The following is an 18,498-nucleotide window of genomic DNA, read 5'->3' on the forward strand; positions in this document are numbered from 1 at the left end:
TTCTTTTAAAAAAAAAAAAAAGACCAAAAAAGAGAGTTTAAACTGAATTTTTAAAATTTCAACAAATATGAAGATTTGAACAGCTATTTTGAAGAGAACAAGAAACATTACAATAGCCATCATTGATTTTCCTATTGTCTGGTTTTGAATGCTTCTAATGCTTTCATTATCTTATTTTGACCAGTTTTATACTATTTTGTTTTGTACTAACTCATTGTGTGTGATGATATAGACTATTACTTAGAAGAAAATAAGAGGCATTATGGTAGCCATTGTTGATCTCCTGTGGTCTTGTTTTGAAATCCTGTTACTTACATTGTTTTCTTCTGATCTGCTTTCTTCTGTTCTGTTTTGTTATGTTTTGTTTTACCTTCTTTTTTAAAAATAAAATGAATTTATTTATTTCAAAAAAATAAAACAGAAAATATGTAGAAATATACAGTATTTCCAAAAAAACCCATTAAGAGTGATAGTTGATATATTACAAGATAATAATATGTAATATATCAACTAGAGATGATTTCTTAATAAAATGAATTTTTTAAATAGCATAAAATTCAATGACAACACAAGCAGTATGTCCTGAAAAGGTCCCGAGAAACTAAAAATTTCACAGTTACTCAGGTTTTAGGCAAGGAGTCTCCTCTAAATACCTAAGCCTGCTAATTATTTCCTTTGTTTTCCTTTGGTAATAAACAGTTTCAATAGATACCATTGCCTCTTTTCCACTTTAAATGATGTTACTTTATATAATTAGTTCCCTCACAATACTCAGTAATTTGAAGGAATTATTTTATTGTATAATATGAATTGTTTTCTGAGAAATAGTTATCATTTATATTTCCTTGATTTATAGACAAAAATAGGTCCCTCAAAATTCAAAAGATATACTTCTCAAATGGATTTGTGGACATCACTGGTCATTTATATAAATTAGAAAAATAAAATAAATTAAGTATTTCTAGGACAAATGGGAAGTTTCTCTGTTTATGTTTTAGAAGTGGATACAGTGTTTGGCTCCTTTCAGCTTTCATAATTATTCATAATTATTTTTGGTGCCTGGCAGGCACAGGTTCCGAGGGTCTCAGGTAATTTTTGTTTATCCGGAGGTCATAAGCTTGACACTCTGGACAATAGGAGGAAAAGTTTTAAACAAAACCTTCATTTTCTCCTGCTCAGCTTTCTCATTAATTTCCTTCATGGGAATAGTATTCAATTGTCAGGCAACTGTACAAATCAAACTTCATGTGGACATACAAAGAAACATCTTTAGGTCCTGACAACCTCTGATCTTTTCCCTGAAGTGACCCTTTAGGCAGATGTAATGGTTTGACCTGGTACTATTCTTACTTCTCATTCCACCCAGAGGAGCAAAGCAACAAAATACTTCCCCTACAGTTATGGCGCCCAAGAGAAAACAGGAATTTATAAAGCGCATATTATGCTTTTTTGGCCATCATGTTTTTATCCTGTATCACTGCCATAGTGGACTCCTATTAAGGTGGTAGTGCTATAATTTTTCAACTAAGAACACTGCGGTTGAGGTGCTCATCAAAGATCATCCAGCTTGGAGTAGTATTTGCTTCAATTGTACACGCCTTGGAAATGCAGGCCCTATTTACTGCCCTCTACACTATGAACAGTCGGGTGTGAAATAGGGAGGGGCCTGACACCTCTCACACCTCAGTTCCTATCTTTGAGAGCCAGAACTTTCCCGCTTTCTTGACACTTTCTGTCCCTGTCCCAAATTGGGGCAAGACTTCACATCTATTACCCTTCTAATCTTTTCACCTGTTCTAGAGCTATTCCAAAGGTTCAATGGCAGTTTTATGTTTAGTATTGAACACAGCTATCCAGGGGCACATCGTTCAACCCATCCCTGCCTTGAGACATGGCAGAAGGGCAAGACGCTTTTCCCTTACTTGCAGTCCATGCATCACTGGCACTGAGGTGTGGCATCTGGAGTGATGGTCCCAGAAAACAGAATTAGTTTCTACCACCTCTGTCTTTCTTGAAAAATAAAGAAGGATTTCTCTTTCCCATTTGACATTATCCTAGTAGAGGAACAACACAACTGTAGGATTTCTATGAGTCTTTAAATCATACACATGTCTTAGTTTTTGAAACAGTTTCATTGCCTAGCTTTTATGTCTTCTTTATTGAAACTACATTTTTAGGAGGTTTTCCTAAATGTCCCCAGCTCCTGCACCACTCTCCAACATTTTATGGATATCCCTGGCATATCACCCTAGGCCTGGGCACTAAGATCTATTGCCTGGGATTCAGATATCACTCTTTTTCACTTCGTTCAGAGAAGTGCAGGTATTCCCTGGGGTCACGACATGGCTATCATGGGTTAGCTCAACCACAGATACCAGAAGTGGTCATGTCCTCTACCTTTGCCTTAGATCTCAGTGTCAGTATAGGTGTGACTAGACTTATGTCTGCACTGCAGTGTTGAGAAGTTGTCCCATTATCTCCCTGCACAACCTGCCTCATTACAGCTCTCCGAGGAGACAGATTTCCTAGGAAGGCCTTGCAATCCACTCTACCCCAGCATAAAGAGCTCAGTTTGAAAGTAAGGCAAAAAAGGTGATTCTACCCTCAGGAGCTTTCATAGAACTAGAAGAGGAGGCAACAGGAAAACTTGTAGTCCAACGAGAATGTCTGTCCTTCCAGATAACCACTTCAAGTGATGTGCTGTCCCCTTTCATGAGCCACAAGTGGCTAGGGCAAAGCAGCAGGGACTATGTTTACCAATCCCAATACATTGGATACCTGGAAACAGGCCTAATACTTATCCAGGAGTTTCTGTAATATTAACACTGTGCTTTGTATTGTTTTCCTAAAACAACAGGAAATACTGGCATCTTAAAAATATCTGACTTCAATGATTCAAATCAAGTAGCATGTAGAACTCTTACTATAATACTTGCCTATATTTTTACATCAGTCTAAAGTAGGTTATGGTTTCCTATTTTTTACTGCCTTAATTTTGGGGTATTTTTTCTTTTTTTATTTATTATCTATAATGTATTTTGTTTTTGCTTTATACAAGCAGTTTAGAGTCTCAAGTATTTAACCAGGTGAAATTTCTCAACCTATAATAAAATTTACTTCATATGGTTATTGGGAGTATTAAGTTTACAGGATGTCAAACAATATAAAAATCATTGATCCAATAATGGCATGCATACATAATGTAGTTAGCATCTGCTATGGTTTGTGTCTGGATACCCTGCCATCCCAAACACCTCATGGGGTCATAGAGTATTTTGGAGGTGGCTGAGTTGAGAGTGTATGATTGATAGGAGGTACAATACTAGGAAAAAAGATGCTGGGATTAAGGGTGGGGGATTGCTGGGTCAGTCCATTAAAGCATAAAAGGAGCAGAAAGATGCTCTTAAGGTTCAGGTCCTGATTTTTTTCACATTATTTTCAATTGAAGAGAGTAAAACCAAATGAAATAAAGCAGAATGGAGCCAATCAAAACAAAGCAATGAACATGGTACATGATTTTAAAACAAAATACAAGAAAATCAATAAAGGCTATTGTAATGCCTCTTGGTATCATCAAAAGAATTGCCCATAACATCAGGCATAATAAAATACAACAAAAGAGTACAGAAGAAAACCAATAAAAACAAAACAATGGAAGCAGTACCGGACTTCAAAACAAAATAATAGGGAACCCATAGTGGGTACCATACTGCAACTTGTTATCTTCAAAGTAGTTGCCTATACCATCAGACATGATACAATCAAACAAAACAAAATATAATAAAAGCAGTCAAAACAAAACAATGAAAGCTATACAGGGCTTCCAAACATGCTAATAGGAAATCAATAATAGCTACCATAATATATTTTGTTATCTTTGAAATAGCTGTCCATACCATTAAATACAATAAGATTAGACAAACCAAAACAGAAAAATACCAAACTAAATAGAACAATGAGAAAAATATGGGTTTCAAATCACCATAATAGATTTAGAATGACTACTGAGTTCTTTCTTTAGGTACTTCTTCCCTGTTCACTTTTACAGTATGTACTGTGCATTTTGGATCCCACCAACTCCTCTAGTTCTTCATACTAGGGAGACAACACAATATTCACCCATGTGACTCTGAACCATTGCATTTATGAGTATGATCTCAAGTAGTATCCATTTACCTACAAAGAGCCTCAGGGTTATCTGTCTTTATGGCTTAGTAGCTTTCCACTGTATAAAAGTGCCATGGCTTTCTTATGCAGTCTGCAGCCGATGGGCAAGCTACTTACATTTCTTTCGGGGTCTCTGTCTCACAGAGTATTGTTCTCTCCCCTTTGACTTTCAGTCTATGAACCCCCTTTCAAGTCAAATGCATTTCTTGTGTAAAGCATATTGCTGGATCTTGTCTCCTGATCCACGCTGCCTGTGTTTCTTTTTATTGGAGAATTAAGGTCATATGTATTAATAGTTATGGTCAACAGGCACTGGCTCATCTCTGCCATGCTATTTTTGTGCTATTCACTGCCTAATTTTCCCCATCCATTCTACTGTCTTCTCTGTTCCTGGAACCATGGTCTATTTTTATCTCTCTCTAGAATGTTCTTCAGTATTTTTTACATGGTTGGTTTGGTGGTCATGAATTCCTTCAGTTGTTTTTTGTCATGTAAGTATCTTGTTTCTCCATTAATTTTGAAAGATAGTTTTGCATGATACATGAATCTGGGTTGGAAGTTGTTTCCTTTCAGGACTTGAAATACTTTATTCCCAGCTCTTCTTAATTAAATGGTTTGTGTTGAGAAGTCTGTGGTGATGCTGATAGGTTTTCCTTTATACATGCTTCTTTTTTCTAACAGCTTTTAATATTCTGATCTTATGTTGAATTTCTGGGATCTTGATTATTTTATAGTAGTCACCCAAGAAATCAAACACAAAATGTTCAGGAAATCTGTCCACACACTGAAGATCCAAAATATCCAGCTGAGGCCCTGGATCCCATGACAGTATCCTGCATGAGTCCAGATGGAAACCTGGAGCCAATGACAATGGCTCTCACAAGTCCATCTGGAGTCCTAGAGCCCACGACAGTGTCACATGCAAATTGGTTTACCAGGTATGTGCTGACAAGGCCCAAAAGTCAGCAGTGGAAACTACAAAGTCTGTGCCTATGGGTTGAAGGATCTGTGCCAGTAGGCTAAGTGTTCTGCACTGGAGCCAGGAGGTGATGCTCAGAGTAAGAAGAGCTCCCCCAAAGTGAACTGAAGCCATTCTCAGTGATAACAAGGTTCTGAGCCTCTCTGGCAATGAGAAGAACCAAGTTCATAACAGGAAAAAAGTTCAACAACCTCCTCCAGAAAAACCAACCACAACAGGAGAACCAGCAACATCACACTTCCTCCTCTCCAGTTCTCCTATTTATGTTGATGGCAGCAATCCTGAGGGGGCCATCCACACCCAACACCACAACGATTCAGTTCAGTGGGGTGTTTCAGATTGACCAGCAGTTGTCAGTCTACCACAGTAACTGAGACAGTGTCTATATCTTGTGTTTTAAGAACACACATGATTATTTCAGCTGACGTACAACAGATTTTTTGCATTTTCCAATTCTTTTGGAATCGACCAGTGTTTTAAGGAAGGCACAGTGAGGCCTTTGCTTCACTTCTCAGTATTCCTTTTCAATCCAATCTCCCTTGGCTTTAAAAATAGGGTAGACATGGTTCTCAGGAACCAAATTTCTTTATATATATATATACCTTCTATTTTCAGAGGAGGTTGTAGTGTTTAATGATGCCTTCTGTTTCCTCTAGTGTTTTAGTCACTTGGGCTTCCACAATCTGAGCCATCCCTTCTGTCTCAGCCACTGCCAGTATGCTCATCTATCATGCAAGCTTAAGCAGGAAGCCTGCCATATTTATCAGATAAAGAATAGGTTTTTTTAAAAAATGAGATGCTCTTCACAAGATGTCTTCCCTCAGGAGATCGGCATGAAACTGACCTCTTCTTCCAGTTCACAGGATAAAAATAACATCTGTGGCAATGGAATCCACTTATTTTCCACTGATCCTCAGAGCTGATTTCTACATTTGCTTTTTTCTGATCCCTGTACTTGCCAATAGCTTGCGTTCTGGTGAGCTCTTCTATCTATATTCTTGGTTAAGCCAATGTGAGAGCTTTGTCAATTTACCTTATAGATCTTTCTACTACTATATGGAACTTAACTGATGGCACCCCAGGCTCTATGCATTAAAATCACCTCTGACGCCCAAGAGCTGCTTACTGCCAATACCTAAGTGTAATGGAGAGACTGAGGTAGACTTGTTCCAGGGACACTTGAGACTGTTGGCTGAATTTGTCACAGTGATTCCATACTGGTTCCTCCATGGCCAGAAGTTTTAGATGTTTCCACTCAACCTTCTCTCCCTTTCTTTCTCATTCACAGTCAAATTTGTTCCATGGCCTGAAGGATCTCCCTTCTTTCTCTTTCCTTTCATACATGTAGTTTACCTAGTGAAGTCTTTGTATATTTAATCTTTCTCAACATTGCCCTCTTGGTGCATCCAGAATCACACAGCTGCCATCTTGCCAGCTCCTCCAATCTCTATCTGCTCTGCCCTTTGAACTCTGGTTGCTTCACAAATAACTGTCTTCTTGGTTCCCAAATAACTGTCTTGGTATTTCTCTTCTCTGTACTTTCACTTGTCTCACAGTTATGGGTGTATATCCTTGCACTCTTTTCATTAGTAACACACTTACTAAGATCATAAATATACAAGATATATTGTAGATCATCTATTAGCTGATAGTCTCTTGGCACTCTTCCATGATCATAGGATGAGAACTAAACATCATTAAACCAGAAAGAGAGGAAGATATTTCATTCTTATGAAATAAATGTACGGGCACGTTCAGATTCTGTACCCATATGGTTTCCACACTGAGTGAAAGTAGGGAAGGCAGTTACCAACACTCTCATAGATCTGACAGTGCTTGGGGGATGAGCAATATCACGTCTTCAATGCTACCCTGGATGAACCACTGAGGTCTCATGGATGGCTAAGTGATGACCTTTGCCTTACTTTATGGAAGTCCCCTTATCCACAGTTTCACTTTTTTCTGTTTTAGTCACCCATAAGCAACTTGAACCTGAAAAATAGCAAATATAAGCAATTTATACATTTGAAATACTTTTTGTTGTAGTATTTGCTCTAATTATTCTCTTATTAGTTATTTTTGCTAGTCTGTTCCTCTGCCTAATTTATAAACATGTTTTCTTTCTCTCTTTCTTTCTTTCTTTCTTGTTCTTTTCTTTTGAGATGAGGTTTCCTTAGATAGTCCGGGCTGCCCTCAAACTCACTAGGTAACCAGGCTGATCTTAAAAGCAGGGCAGTCCTTGTGCCTCAGGCATACCCGCCCTGAGACTATAGGCATGTCCCATCGTGTCTGGATAAACTAAGTTTTTCATTAAAATTTTTAAAAACTGAAACATCGGCAGGTACTTTAATGTTGAAAGGAATCAGTGAATCTGAAATTACTTTGTCTAATATGATGGGTTTAGGAAGATTCTATAATTCTGTCCCATGACATACTCAGTTTCTGAACAGACATTTTTCACATGAGAGCCAACGACCTTTCACAAAACACTCACACTGATTGGCAATATGCACAAATTTAGGACACATGTAGAATGATTAGAATTTTATTTATTTATTATTTATCTATGTTTTTATTGGTTAGAACCGGAGATTGAACTCACAACCTTGCACTTATCAGACAACAAAGTGCTTGAGCCCCTGAAGTAATTCCCAGCCTGAGTGCTTAGAATTTTATGTTCCCTTAACACCCATCTTAAGATGTAATTTAGCTTTATCATGACAAAACCAGGGCAGTCACTCTCAATAGTTTCTGGTACTATACCTCAAAGGTTCTTGCACTGGTATAAATTATTGTACAGTTATGGCAATAGTCTAACATGGCATAAGTCCGAAGTGGAAACACTTGCCCTGACGGCCACTCCTTCCTTCTTCCCCCGCAGCCCAAAATGGTTTTCCCTTTGTACGCTGAGAAAATGCCACTCAGTTCCTCACACATCATCAATCATGTGCCACTTCTGACCAGAGGTCATCTAACCCTCTGATCCTCTGTATCCTGCCAGGAGAAAGCCAAACCCCTGTGGGCTCTTCTCCTCTCTCCATGTCGTCAAATAAATAGCCTCTTTCTTCTTTCTTCTGCTTCTGTATTGCACCAGAAAACTCCAACAAACCATGCTCTAGTGGCTACCACTGTAGTGGTAGCCAGAGATAAAAATTTAGAGACAGTTCTCTCACCTTCAGGCTTCACTCCTTTCCCAATCCTTATTTTATAAGAACCAGACATTTCCCAGGAACTTAAAGCAACTACACCTCAGTCATAGAAAGACCTCTTAAAACTTGTGCCTTCTTGCTTAAAACCCACCAATTAAAGTCCTATCAGGAGAAATCTGTTTGTATAATTCCCTGGATCTCATAAAGGCAAATTCCCTGAAGCCCCAACCCCAGACTCCACTCCTTGCCCTCTCTGACCTCCCCTGTGTAACCTCTGGTCTTGTGACTTCTGAGCTTCCTGCCTCTTCAAGCTTTTTAAAACTCTCACACTTTCACAGGTGGTAGGTGGTAGGATGCCCTAAAGAGGCTCATGAAGGTGAATCCCTTGCTGGTGCTCTTTTGTCTGGGCCCAGTGGGGTGACTGGAAACATTAGCTACCAGCTAAACTAGTAGAAAACTCAGGGTTTCATTCAAAAACGATTGTGAAGTACATGATTGGACTGCATTGTATACCAAGAGCAATGTCTTCAGAAAGAACTAAAACAATGCCTCAGCCAAATGAGTCCTAAGCAGCTCACAGACCCTTTCTTAGGGGCCATTGTCTTTCCCTGGAAGCAAAGCCCAGGACTTTCACATCCCAAATAAAGTACCTCATGTGTCAGTCAGGTCACCCAATTGTAAAATAAACTACCAATTGTGAGCCCTCAGGTTGGGGAGAATGTGAACTTCGTGGGCAAAGGACACTGGGTTGGCAAAAAACAGAACATTCTTCGAAGTCTTAACATTTACTGCAAAGGGATCCAGGAGGAGATGGATGGCTTTCTTCCTGTTGTGAGATGACCCTGACAACTGACCCTGACACAAGCTTTTGATGAAAACCACCTTTACCACTGTATCTAGCCTAGGCTAACTTCTGACTCCTAAACTCTCAGCAGTGGTACACACCTCTAACAACCCTGGACTCTGGGAGGCTGAGGCAGGAAACTGGCTAATACCCGCTCTGAGAAATTTAGCGAGTTTTTCAGTCTCAAAAACTAAAAAGGCCCGAGAATACACTTTAGTGCAAAGGCCTTGGGTTCATCCTGGAATGGAGGTGGGGAGAGGTGTCAAAGTCAGGACCCATTGAATAAAGTTTAAAAAGCAAATAAAAGATGAGTCGTGCATTGTAAAGGATAAAACAAAAGCTGTCTTTGAGAAGGACTGTCAAAATCCCAGGAGTAGACTGGATCATTGGGAAATCCGAGTCAGTTGTTCCTGGATCTTTAGCCTCCTGGCCTGGTCTGCAAAGGAAGGCAGCAAGGATCGCCCAAGGAAGGCCCTGCTGGGGCTGGTTCTAGGTATTTTAGAGCAGAAAAACTCCAGTGACCTGGCCTGAGGAGGGCGAGGCAGAGGCGCGGGGGGCGGGGCCATGGAGGAAGAGTGGCCCGGGGCCCAAACCTGACAGGCAGGGGAGCCAGGGTCTCAGCGGCCAAAACCCGTGCTCCTGCACGGCCTCTGGCAGCCACGGCGTCAGCCCGGAGCCCCGTACAGCGGGGCGCTGCGCTCCGGACCCGAAACCCAGCAGGAGGGGCCAGGTCCCGAAGCCGGAGCCTGGGCCCGGGGCATTCGCCCTGCTCGGCCGCGGCCGCAGCACATCGTGAGCCGCAGTCTCCTCGACTCCTGCCTCTCAGCTTCCCGAGACTCCCCACCCCATAAAATTTTAGAACGCAGTCTCCTGTGTTGGACACCGACGGCAGATAGGGTACAGCAAGGGCACAGCGAACCTTGCGGAAGACGCCTCGGTGCCTCAGGGTGGTTCCTGCAGTGTAGCGGTCATTAGGTTCCGGAACTCGCGAAAGGTGCCCTCTTAGAAACCGGGCGGAAACAAGAGAGTCGAGGTTTTGGTTCCCGTCCCACCCTATCCACTGGCCCTCTCTTGCCTCAACCAGAAAGTGAATGGTGTCTTCAATGCTGTTACCCAAGGTAACCTGGAGGCTTCCCTAGGGTAGAGGTCATCAGGTTCCCCTAACAAACAGGTCAAAGGGCCCCACCTTTCTAGGTCAAAACAAGGTTTTGCTTTTTTTCTCCTCTGGAAAGTGAGAGCTTTCTTCAGCCCTTGTGTGGGCATGGTTCAGGGACAAACAACTTCCCAATTCTGTCCTTAGCACATCAGCAACAAGACACAAACACACACACACGTGCACACACACACGCGCACACACACACACACACACGGATCAGAGTGAGTGGCAGAACTACTGAGATCAGTGTCCTGCTCCTGGAGATGCTGACCTGGGTGTGGAGGTAGAGGGTGCTGGGAGATGATGACAGGTTCCCACGGACCTGCTGAGCTTTAGTGTTCCTGAGGTGGGCAGGCGCACTGGCCTGTGAATTAGGAGTCCAGGAGAGGAAGAACAGGTTGCGGTTTAGAAAGAGATGCGGGAATCTGCAGATCCTGATGCTGCATGCAAATGGAGCTGCTGAGTGTCCAGGGCCAGGCATAGAGCAGTGAGAGCCAAAGAGGTGGAAAGTCAGTGTGAGGCTGATTTTCCTCTTAGAGCTCCAGTATGTGACTCAGCCTGGCCCAAGCTTAGCTCCTCAACAAGAGAAGCATAATCATAGATCAGAATTCCTAACTTTTAAAGACTCATGATTTTTGGATCAAAACGTGCTCTCTGGGTTATTCAGTTTAATTCCCCAGGGAAAACTGAGAAAGGAACTTTTTTTTTCTAATTGAATTTCACCAAAACGCCAATACATTATGTCAATATTTCAAGCATAAGTTGTTTTGTTTTGTTTCATTTTGTCTTTTTGTGACAGGATTGGCCTATGGGGTTCAGTCTGGTTTTGAGCTCACTTTGTAGGCCAGGCATGTCTCAAATTTGCAATGATCCTCCTACCTCAGCCTCCCCAGTGCTGGGATTTCAGGAGTGCACCATTAGGCACAGCTTCGATAAGTATTTTTTTTTTATTTAAAGAGAAAAAAAAAGCAGTAAAAGGGTACAAGTAATACAGAATTTCAAAAAATATATATACAATGAGAAATCACTAGTTAATAGATTACATATTGTCATCTTAGAAACAGTTGTCCATATTACAAAATTAAAGCATACAAAGTGGGCATTCATACATGTGAGATTGCAGACAGTTCTGTTCAAAGATCCAACAAAATCTCAGTAATATGGTTTTCTATCCTACACACTTAAATATACATGCAGTTATATCTTTTAGATCACTTTCTTTTCCTCTCTTTTTTACAATAACAATTACACATTTTGGGTTTTATTACTCCCACAGTTTTTATAACTTTTTTTTTTTGAAGAGAAAAAAATGTGACAAAGCAAAACAGAGTCAGTTAGAACAGAAGGATGGACATAATACATGATGCAAAAACAGAATACCAGGTGATCAAAAATGGTTACCATTATGCCTCTTGCTATCTTAAAAAGAGTTTCCTATATCATCAGACAAATAGAATTGAACAAAACAGTACAGAACAAGACCAATAAAACCTACATTGGAGGCCTTACAGGACTTCAGAAGAAGATAATAGTCAAACCATACTGGGCATCATAGTAAATCTTATTGCCTTCAAAGTGGTTGCCTATACCCTCAAACTTGATACTATCAAACAAAACAGAGTATAGTAAAATCAGTTAGAACAAGTTGGGGAGAGCAATACTGGGGTTCGAATCAGGTTGATAAGAAAACAAAAAGTTACTGTAATATATCCTGCTATTTTTTAATTCAGTTTTCCCTTAATTAAAAAGAAAATAAAAAATAAACTAATTAAAAAAGGGGGAGATTGAGATATAAGAGGACATAGTAACAGAACAACACAGGTCAGAACCAAACAATTTAAGCATCATTTTGTTTCACCACCAGATAACCTGACATAATAGTAGTCACCATAGTGTCGCTTTCCTTGAATTATTTGAGTATAACTTTGTATACTATAGCATCAAACATATCAAGACAATATGAAGCCATTCAAGAGAATGAAAGAATTACAGGGTATTTAGAACGAGCTAACAGAAAACGAACAACGGTTTCTATAATATCTCTTTGCCTTATAAAAATTTTGCTTATACTGTATACATATAGTATAATATAATAATACATATTTATACTGTATGTTTATACTGTATGTTTATACATACAGTAAAATATAATAAGACACAACATGTTAAAATCAAGGGAAACAGAAGAACAGCTTAATGGGACTTCAAAACAAGATGATATTAAGTCAGCACTTGCTATTATGATTCTTGTTTTTTTCAAAATAGCTATTTGTACTATCACAGACAATAAAATCGAACAACCCAGATTAAAACCATTCCAATTAATGAGTGAAAACATTATATGGCTTCATGTCAACATGACTGGGAATCATGATTATCACATACTTTATGTATTATCATTTCTTACACTAATGAAACTATTTGGTATTTATACATATGAGTTTGATTTATTTCACTTATGAGTATGGTCTCAAGCTGTGTCCATTTATTTATAAATGTCTCAATATGATCATTCTTTATAGCTGAGTAGTACTCCATTGTATAAAAATACCCCAACTTTTTTATCCATTCCTCAGTTGATGGACACTTAGGTTGTTTCCAAGTTCTGGCTATTACAAATTGTGCTGCTATAAACACGGGTGCACATATATAACTGTGGTATGATGTTTTCAGTTTTTCTGGGAATACGCCTAGAAGTGGAATAGCTGGAACAAATGGGACTTCCAGTTATATAAAATTATAATACACTGAAAAAGCAAACTGAAGATGATCTCAGAAAAAGGAAAGACATCCCTTGCTCATGGATAACAAGAATAAATATTATGAAAATGGCCATTCTCCCCAAACTGTTTTACAGATTCAATGAAATCCTGATAAAAATACCATCAACATACCTCATAGATCTCAAGAAATCACTCCTAAAATTCATCTGGAGCGAGAAGAGACACAGAATAGCAAGGACAGTTCTAAGCAGCAAAGGCAAGGCAGGAGGCATCACAATTCCTGACTTGAAGTTATACTACAAAGCAACTGTAGTAAAATCAACATGGTACTGGAACCAAAACAGAGCCGATGATCAGTGGAGTGGATTAGAAGATACAACCACAACTACAAACACACTCGACCACCTTATCTTTGATAAAGGGCCAAACATTCAGTGGAAGACCGACACTCTCTTTAATAAATGGTGCTGGAAAAACTGGCTCTCCATATGCTGAAAACTAAAACTAGACCCATGCCTATCAATAAGTACTTTTTAAAGATCACATACTCCCAATATATCTAAATCAGAGTATTAATTCTGAGTTGAGATCCCCCCAATAAAATATTGATGGCAAGCACTGCTAACCCTTTAAAGTCACATATTCTTTCAAATATTTGTCCAGCTCTCAGAGAGTGGGGCTCTGGCTCTTGGTTTTTCCAGTGAGCACAGAACCTAAATTATCCATACCAGTGAGAGATCACTGGTGTTTCCTGGGAATCTTGTTGTTGCTTATTCTGTTTTCTGTGCCAAATTTCAGGATGCAGTTTGTCTTCTTATATTAGAATGTTCTGAGCAGCAGCAAGATTTTCATGGAGGAGACTTGGAAACAGCTGGTAATCATTCTTTGCAGGATAGCGGTTATCATATATGCCTCACAAGTGTGAAGTCCCTGGTTTCAAACCAAGTCAAAACAAGTCTTTCTGAAAACTGAAAGAAACTTAAAAACACTTTTTTTAAAACCAGGGGTGACTGAGAGCAAAACAAAACAAAAATTTTCACAAACCAGTAACTAGGACAGCAGCAGCCACACCTCACCAGCATCAGCAGCTGTTGTGATGAACAGCAGGTTTGCATTCTCTACAAATTCTTCTGTTGGAGACTTCACCCTGATGCAGTAGTATTTGGAGATGGAGCTCCTGGAAGATCATGAGGGTGGGGCATACTGGGATTAGTGTCCTCATAAGAAATTGAAGGAAGCCCTGAGTGCTTGTGTGTCTCTCTCTGCAATATGAGGACAAGACAGAGATCATTAATTCTGTCTCACTCCCTCTTCTCTTTCCTCTTACAAGCTGGGTCCTTCTTCTCTTGCTCTACTCAGTGCTTTGTAAGCCAGGAAGAGAAACCTCATTAGGAGGTGGAAACTGAATCAGCTGAAACTTTGCTCTTCAACTCCCTACCCTCCAAAGTTTGGTGAATATCTTATAACTAACCAGTTGGGGAAAAATTCAGTAACAATGTTTCTTTGAAATGCTAGTAGACCAAGATGGCTTAGAGTTTGGAGTTCCATAATGGCAAACCAAAGCCAGAGCAAGCAATAAAACAAGAGACTCTATCAAGCAGAAGTACAGCACACAAAAAAAATTGAACATAGCTGTACATAATAATATCAATAAAAGTGAAACATTAGAGACATTATAGAACTTCAAAAGCAGATAACAGTCAAACCAGAATGGGTACCCTAGTGAATCTTACTGTCTTCAGAGCAGTTGCCTATACTCTAAGACTTGATACTATCAAACATAACAGATTCGAATCAAATCAGTCACGACAAAACAGTTATCAAAGCAGTGATTGCTTTCATCCTAGGTGGCTTCCAAAAAACTCCAAAACGTGTGCGGTCTGCTTCTCCTAAATCTCAAGTGCAAGTGTTCTGTACTGGATGTCTGTGTCCTTTCTAAATGTTTGGGTTTTTATGTTGGGTTTTATGTTTTAATGTTTCAACATTAGGCATCAACACCATGATATTTGGAGTGGGTCCTTGGAGAGCTGAGGACCAGAGGGCTCACCATGTGATCAGTGTCCCAGAGAATAAAGTCTGGTGCTCTCTGTCTATCTCCACAGTGGAAGAAGAAAGTGTCCCACTGCTTCTTCCCACCCCTGCCCTCCTCCAACTCTCCCCATACCTCTTCTCTTCCCTTCCCGTCTTGCACTAGGTCATTTGCAAGCAGTTTAGAGACACCTGGCCAGGGTAGGACCTGCATCAGCTGGAATTTTGATCTTGCAATTTCTTGCCTAAAGAAGTGAACAAGAAATCCTTCTAACTTTAACCACTTGGTCTAATGCATTTTCTTTTGCAGCTTGAACTGACTAAAAGTGTCGTTTCCCTGGGAATTCAGTGGAATGAAACCAGGGAACGTTTGTCTCCCTGACTCTTGCCATGGCAACAAGTTCACTGCTCCTGGCTTGCACTACTGGCAAAACCCATGAGACTGACCAGCACAAAGGCAAGCTGGGTACAGATAATGAGATGTTTGCCATTTTTGAATAAAGTGCTGGTTATGGTATGGGGAATACATGGATTTAAGCTTCAGTCATGCCTAGATTGAAGATGTGGAAGGGTCACTTAGGATCCCATGTGGTGAGAGAGTGGTATAGGCTGTACTGGCTTAGGCAGGGTGGTTTTTAAATCTGCTTATGTGAATGGAGATAAGAAATTATAGAATGATATGATCAAGTACAATGGGCTTTGGGGTACACAGCAAATGTAAGCAGCTGTTTTTTGGGGTGGTTTTTTTTTTTTTGAGACGGGGACCCATTATGCAGTTGAGATTGGCCTTGAACTCACTATGGAGTTGAGGCTGGCTTTGAATTCACAGTGATCCTCTTGCCTCAGCCTCCCAAGTGATGGAATTACAGGCATGCACCACACATACCTGGTTGATAAGCATCATTTTTAAATTACACTGAAAACAAACGGTTCTGTTGGAAGGATGTTTGTTCAAAGATGACAGCAAGTTAGAGAAATACGATGAATGTTGATGTGGTTTAAGTATAATAGCAGGGGACGGCCCAGGTGTTAGCGGTGGACTGAACTGCACAGCGCAGCAGTCTGGTCTGCAAGATGCTGAATATCTGGAATGCAGCCAACAGTCCTACCTGTCAATATCAAAAATCTGGCCAAGATCCCCGATCATTAATATCTAAAATGTCATGAGAAAAATAAAAAAACAGAAACAAGTGTCATATTCTAACCATGGCTGGGAAGTCACGTCTCTGGATCCAACTTCCTCTACCCCAAGATAGCCACTATTTATTTGGTCTATACAGTGGTAGGTGGACTATCAAAGGATTAAAATTCTTCCAAAGACTCCAATTCGAGAGGACATGGACAATCTTATTTTTGAAGTACCTTGACACAAGTCTAATCCTTCAGAAGGTGTAGATGATTTTATGCTTAGAATTATCTTGTCCTTGAGTATAATCCTCAAATGACCAATAGACAACTACTTCAAAATCTAATGCATCAAAGCACACTAAGGTACGAGATTGGGTTTCCCAAACAAACATTGCTGGCATTTGTCTGTCACATGTCCTTCTAATGCTTTCCAAGAGTTAAACAGCTGGTGTGTAATGTTACATGGACTGGAAGACTGAGCCTTTTCTCTTCTATAGAAACAAAATACTTCAAAAGGCCCCTCCTTTCCAAGGGCTAAGTAAAACTTTTCCTTTGTTATCTCTCTATGCTGACTCTCTTCTCTTCTCTTTCGTCTACTTCTCAGTGTGTTTCTGATTTCTTCCTCAGGTTGGAATTTTACTTACTTTATATACAAACCACTTTACCTTCTCAGGGTCACTAAGGCTACACCTGGAGGTTGACAATATTTATGATCTCAGATCAGAAAGAAAGTCCCTGGAGAGGTTTCTGAAGTGTTTCCACATGGATTTATTATGCAGGGTTTTTGTTGTTGTTCTCTTTTGAGACAGGGTCACACTATATGTTTCAGGCTGGCCTTGAACTTGCAGCAGTCCTCTTGCCTCAGCCTCCTCACTGCTGGGACTACAGGAGTCTGTAACCACGCCCTGCTGTTACGCAGTCTCCAAGCCTTTCTGTGAGTCAAGTATGACCAAATAACATAGTTTCCTATTTATAACTTTGCCTACTGAAAGTTTCTCATAAATGTGACAATTTAGGGTCTGGCATGTAGTTCAGTGGTAGATACTTAGCTTGCTTGTGCAAGACCCTGAGTTTTGTAGCCCACAGAATCACAAAACAAGACAAATGTCCTTCTCTTGGACACCTATAACCACTTTGCAGCCCACACCATAAAAAGCCTGTTTGGGAACAATTGTCTCTCTGCGCATTGTTGGCAGAGTTTTGCTGCTATGAGCAATGAGTAGGCTCCATGTAGAGTTCTTGCCTCTTACCTAGATCCAGGCTCCATTCCTGGCCCAGGTGATGAGTATCTTACTGTATCCTTTCAGAATTTGCACCTCTACCCTTCAAAATTGTGTTTTCTGGGCAGATGTGTTCATTTAGGGCCTCAGTCCAGGCCAGCCAATGGAAATGGACTGGGATTTCTGAAGTGTTACACATGCAAGTGTTATATATGTGGAGGCCCTTCCTCTCTTGGCAATAACAACCTCTTAGCAAGTGGAAATGTGGAAGGACCCAGAGTTTCTTCTGCTGTGAGTCTGCAGTCTTGAATGTTTGTGTGCAAAATCATTGTTGCTTTCTTCTGTTCTTCTGGCAGATCCCTGAAAACGCAAGGAGCCACATGCTGATTCACATGCTGATTCACATGCTGAACCTTGGCCTGGCCACTGTTCCCTGTCTCACTATGGAGTAGAATAAAACATTAAGGAGCAGGAAGGAGATAAGCTGCTGGGCTAGGCAGCCACAGCAGGTGGCAGCAGCTGGGAGAGACTTGCTGGGAGGAATCTCCTTGGAAGTGAGGGCAGCAGTGAACACAGGGCAGCCTGCAGTGTTGGTAGTGCTGGTGGTGGGGTCTACCCTGGACACCGTGAACCCAGGGTAAGAACAGTAAACATGGCGGCCTCAGGTGGTCCATGAGCCTGTCTATGCCAGGAAGGATTCACTGCCCCAATCTATCCTCCTCAAGGGGTGTTGACCTGAGTAGTATCTATTTAAAGAAAAACAACCTACAGGATTTCTGAAGTTTATTTATTGTTGCTTTAGACCCCATTTCACCAAGAAATTCCAAATTTGAGTCTAATGCAGAAGTTACTGAGTAAGCAACAGATGATGAATTTTCTTTTACTTTTATTTGTATTTTAAAGAGAATAACATCAAAGAAAACAAAATAGAATGAAGCTAATCAGAACAGAACAGTAAAAGCAATACAGAACTGTAAAACACGATAATTGGCAATCATCAGTGGCTACCATAATGCCTCTTGCTATCTTCAAAATTGCTGCCTATACCATGAGACATAATAAAATCAAACAAAACAGAATGAAACCAGTGAAAAAGCACATTGC

At 40.3% G+C, this 18,498-nt stretch overlaps 1 long non-coding RNA gene across 1 annotated transcript; it reads right to left on the reverse strand.

Annotated features, from left to right (window-relative positions):
• Positions 1–3,500: 3,500 nt before the first annotated feature.
• LOC134477833 (uncharacterized) lies at positions 3,501–10,133 on the reverse strand. Its single transcript, XR_010050072.1, has 2 exons — positions 10,059–10,133; positions 3,501–7,138 (listed from the first exon to the last, which is right to left on the reverse strand). It is a non-coding gene; the product is annotated as an uncharacterized LOC134477833 (long non-coding RNA).
• Between the last annotated feature and the right edge of the window lie 8,365 nt (positions 10,134–18,498).

Source organism: Cavia porcellus, unplaced genomic scaffold (genome assembly GCF_034190915.1).
Source record: "Cavia porcellus strain 051 isolate PalLab524CR breed Dunkin Hartley unplaced genomic scaffold, mCavPor4.1 scaffold_1, whole genome shotgun sequence".
NCBI classification, from domain to species: domain Eukaryota; kingdom Metazoa; phylum Chordata; class Mammalia; order Rodentia; family Caviidae; genus Cavia; species Cavia porcellus.